Here is a 5,545-nt window from a genome sequence, read left to right as displayed (position 1 = left end):
GAAGATGGGAGGAGACAAGCACTTCACCTCTCACTAGTCTCCAATCACCCACTCCACAAGGTCACAGCATCAGCCCTGTAGTAGTTCTTCCTAGGCTTGGTCATTTTGGGATTACCCCTACTTCATTATTTTAGCTTTTTTTTTTTTTTCAGTACTATGGATTGAACCCAGGGACACTTTACCTCCCAACCCTTTTTATTTTCTATTTTGAGACAGATCGCCAGGCCAGCCTCAAACTTGCAATCCTTCTGCCTTAGCCTCCCAAGTGGCTACATTTGATATTTTATTTTTTAAAAATATTTTTAGTTGTTGATAGACCTTTATTTTATTTACTCATTTATATGTGGTGCTGAGAATCAAACCCAGAGCTTCACACGTATGAGGTAAGGGCTCTACTGCTGAGCTACAACTCCAGCCCTATTACATTATTATTCTTTTTTTTTTTAAAGAGAGAGAGAGAGAGAGAGAGAGAGAGAGAGAGAGAGAGAGAGAGAAAGAGAGAGAGAGGAGAGAATTTTATTTTTAATATTTATTTTTTAGTTCTCGGCGGACACAACATCTTTGTTGGTATGTGGTGCAGAAGATCGAACCTGGGCCGCATGCACTCCAGGTGAGCGCGCTACCAGTTGAGCCACATCCCCAGCCCCCCATTACATTATTTTTTAAAAATTTTGGTGCATTATAATTATACATAATAGTGGGATTCATCATGCCATATTCATGAATGTACATAATCTGATCAATCTCCTTCCCTAGTACCTTCACTTTTCCTCTCCTCTCTCCCACTTCATTTGCTCTACTCTAATGATCTCTCTTCTGTTATTATTATTATTATAATTAAAATTAGTGCACTATCATTATGTGTATGAAGGATCCACTGTGGTATATTTGTACATGGATATAGCATAATTTGGTAGACTTCATTCTCTAGTTCTTCCCCAAGTTACATGTGATTTTCTAATGTATATAAGGTTCATTGGGTTTATTGGGCAAGAAGTACCAGTGTAATAGATCAGAGTGATGTTCTCTAGAAGGCCAGGAGGATTAAATTCTCTGCAGAGAGATGAATAGGTGCCACAGCGCCGGGGCTAGACAAGTAAAGGTACATTGCTACCTCGGAAATGCCTTTTTTCCTGACTGGACCCTCATGGATAAAACAGCCATCATTAACCACAGTAATATCAGGATGAACTAAATAAAATTTATTTTATATAATCTATAGATATAATTTATATTTATATAATATATATATACTGGTTCCCTTCAGTCCCCAGCATTTCCCCTTTTCCTTCCTCTCTCTCTCTGCCATTCCCTTCCCTCTACTCTACAGAGCTTTCTACTATTTACCTTTAGTTATTTATTTTAATTAGCATCTTGTGGATATACACGATGGTGGGATTGACTGTGGTATGTTCATTTATGTAATAGAAAAGTTAGGTCAGATCTACACTTAATGTGTATGAAGGAAGCATATCTGTCCTACTTTCTGTCCCAGTCCCCTCACTGAGCTTGCAAAATACCAGGAGAGAATAAGGTTATTGCCAGGTGCTGTGGTGGCACACGTCTGTAATCCCAGCAACTGGGGTGGGGGCGGAGGTAGGAGGGGAAGGCAGGACCATCACCAGTTCAAAGCCAGTCTGGGCACATTAGTGAGACTCTGTCTCAAAAAATAAAAAAGACTGGGGATATAGTTCAGTGGTAGAGTGTCTCTGGGTCCAAATCTTTTTTTTTTTTCTTTATTTTCATATGGTGCTGAGGATGGAACCCAGGGCCTCATGTGCGTGTGAGGCAAGCGCTCTACCACTGAGCTACAATCCCGGCCCCAGTTCCAATTCTTAATACTGGGGGGAAAAAAAAGATTGTATTTTTAGCGGGGGATTGGTAACTGGGAGAGGAGATAAGGGAATACATTAAGAGCTGGAAATACATTAAATCAGATGCTGGTTACATGTAAATGTAAAAATTTGTCAAGCTGTACACTTAAATTTGTGAATTCTACCTGAGTTTTTATATTTAAAAAGAAGAAAAAACAAAGCAATACAAAATGCTTGGTACAGAGTAGCCATTAAGAGGATATTTATAGAACACATGAATATGGGACTTCAGTTCTCCAATTTTGTTTCATTTATTTCTTTGGTAATACTAATAGAAGTTTAGAAACTTTCTGATGTTAAACCATGTATCCAAGTGACAAAGTTTAAAAGCACATCTACTTAGACTAATGTAATTTATTTAGCTCTATTAGAAACGAAACACTGTATACCATGTTAGTGTATTTAAACTATTTCATATTTCTGAAACATTCATTCCATGTATACATCTATGTATTTATAAATCTATATATTCAAATATTTACTTTAGTCAGATAAATACTGATCACCCCTTTCAAGTGCCCAAGTGGACATGGTAGAGGACACACAAGAGACAGGTGCTACCTTCAGAGGAAATTAGTCTCTTGGTCTGCTGTTTGTGGCAGCCAGAACACAAATGGAAGCCAAGGCCAGACTAGTCAATTTGGAAAGTGGGACAAATAAAATCTACATCACTCATCAATATTCCCTGTGAAATTTGATTTCATTATTACTGGTTGGCAATTCTTTAGTCCATCAATTCATTGCTCATACAAGGTGCAAATCTAAAGGAATGTGTAAGGTTCTTGTACAGGCTCACTTCATGCTAATCTGAACACCCTAATACAAAAATTTACAGCTACTGAGCATTTTTTACATCAGGAAGGCAGATCATTTGTTTTGGGTTATTTTGATGACAAGTATTATAGCTGTTTCACAGTGGATTGGGGTGACATTTCAGGATCATGCAGAGGGCTTGAGCCACTTAGCTTTTCTGAAATTCCCCCTTCCCAACTAAATATTACCTACATGCTATGTGTGGACTTCCTTCTTCATTTATTCATTCAAGCCTCAAATAATTGTACTCCTACTATGTATTAGGTTTTTATATTATGTACAAGAAATGAGAAAAAAATTCACAGCCTCTTCCATATTTATGGCATGTACTGCCCCTAGTTTCTTCCCCCGTTCATAATTTCATCTTTTTTTTTTATCAGTTCAGACTATTGCTTGCTGACATAAGATGACCTCGGGTAACCTTTTTCTAAGTCCTAATGCTTTGCCTTTCAGCATAAGTTAAAAAAAGCAGCATCTGGATCCTAGTCTCAATAAAATGCCTTCCAACAGCTCAAAGCAAGGTTTGTTTTCATTTTAATTTGGGAGGGTTTCAAGTCCAACTTAGTTCTTTTATTTACCTCCTGGCAGCTTCATAACCAGGGAGCAATAACTCCCTTATCTGTAGGCTGTTTAATAACTATATAGTACCACTCTGGGAGCAATAGAGTAAGGCCTCTTTCCAGATGCCATGTTTTAAGACTTTCAGCTGGAAAGACCTTCACTATGTGAAATTTATTTTGATTATTTTAAATCAGGTTTTGGCCTTCTTATTCAAAGAACAAAATATTGGCCTCTGGCTTTCTGCCTCCTGTGCTTCTGGCTCTGGGCCATATGATCATCTAATTTGTACTTTTTCAGGCAGACAGAAGGTGAAAAACTGACCAATGTAGCTTCAATAGCAATAAGCACATCAAGTATGTAACTGGAATTATGAATACTGCTATAGAAATCAATTTATTAGAAGTTACCTCCCATAGGTGGGGAGGGAGGGAGAAGGTGCTGGGAATTATATTGTTATATTGTGTATTGTGGGCATGTATGAACATGTAACAACAAATTCCATCAGTATGTATAACTATCATGCAATAATTTAAAAATGTGGGGAGAAAAAAAAGTCACCTCCCATTTCATAAAGCATAGGTGTCTCTTGCTTCCTGTCTGTCATTCTTAGTCAGGTTCTCTTTGAAAGTTCTGTGTCTAAGAGGCACCAGACACAAAGTTGCCTTGGGTTTTGTTGCCTACAGGTAATTATGCTAAAAGGTTATAGTAGTAGATATTATTATCCTTACATACATTATGCATTCTAGAGCAGAAGGGTTTTGCTGGAAAGCTTCACTGTTAGTTATGATTTACATTTTTTACTAGATACTTTTCTTTGGTCTTTGAAGACAAACATGTTAAGATGCCTTTATACATCAACAGTAAAGCAAAAAAAAAAAAACAAAACAAACAAAAAAAAAACCCCAAAAACCCACAAACAGTCTGTGTGCTTCAGTACTTTTTAACAAGGCAGACATTGCTTTAAAACAGGGTTTGTCTTTGCTACAGGACCCAATCTATTTGGAACTGTTAGGGTGAGAAAACAGGGCAGAAGTGAAACTTTTTGTGCTATCCCATCTGTAATTTAAAATATAAAATGCTGTGGCTGGGAATGTAGCTCAGCAATAAACACATGCTTAGCATGCACCAGGCCCTGGGTTCAACCCTCGGCACACATACACAAATGAATAAACAAAAAACATCTGGAATTAAAATTATTTACTGCAAATTCAATTGTTTTCTTTTGCATGCTGTTCTTTTTGAGGGCCTTGCACTGCTAGTGCTGAAGAATGTGCTTAGTTGGCCTACTGAATAATCCAGTACAGTGGGTATCCCACTGAGGTCATCTCTAGCTGGGGTTTCAGGGGATGGAAGAGATGGACTCGTGACGGGAGTGGGCACTGCAGGGGAAAGCCTGCCCTAATCCAGCGCATCAGGAGGCTAGGTAGGCCAGGTGCGAGTGGCTGGCATCCTGTGGGCCTGCCCTGGTGTCATGGGCTTGATTTGAGACTGGTCTGAGCTGCTTCTTCCGGGCTGCTTTAGAAGGTTGCGGTCAGGTCAGATGAGGTGACGTGAGCGTGGGCGTTTGAGGACAAAAGTCGTTGGCAGCTCAGTTTTTCGTCACTAAAGAGAGTGACAAAAAACTGGGAGAGGGCCGGGCAGCCAGGCTGCAGCACCTGGGTCAGCCGCGCGAGCCCAGCACCTGGGCCGGCAGCGCCTCGGACAACGTCGCTCGCCCGGCCGGGACTACGGTTCCCGGCGTGCTCCGCTCCCTCTGGCCTGGCCGGGCAGCCCGGCGTGCACTGCGCGGGCAAGCCAGACAGCCGGGCACCCAGCTCCGCCAGCTTCGCGCCCCGCCGGGGACGTCGGCCTTCTCTTGTCTTCCCGGGTGTTCCTCTTCATCCCAACTACCTAGGACTCAGCTCCACAAATGGAATGCAGCTTCCCCAAATTGAACACTGTGGTCCACGCCAGCCAATACCCTGAGCGGATTACGGTCACGTGACAGGAGTGAGGCGGAGCTCTGGTCTCTCTGGTTCTCCAGGGTTCGCTAGAGGGCGGGCGGTCCACAGGAGGACTCCCTACATTCTTCCTCCATTACCTCACTGCCTCCGGTGGCTGCTGGGATACTGGAGGACTTGGGTCCCGGCTCGACTCAGTCCTCCAGCCGCCCGGGAAATACCTCCAATTCTTCCCGGCCGCCGCCGCCGCCCCGCCGTTTCTTCCTCCGCCCGCTCGCCGACCTCCTTCGCCCCGCCCGGTCTGCGCCTCGCGTCCGGCCAGCCCGCCGGCCCGCTTCTCTCGGGAGCCCTCACCCA

Source organism: Urocitellus parryii, chromosome 1 (assembly GCF_045843805.1).
Source record: "Urocitellus parryii isolate mUroPar1 chromosome 1, mUroPar1.hap1, whole genome shotgun sequence".
Lineage (NCBI taxonomy): Eukaryota > Metazoa > Chordata > Mammalia > Rodentia > Sciuridae > Urocitellus > Urocitellus parryii.
Note: the sequence above shows the minus strand (reverse complement) of the source record.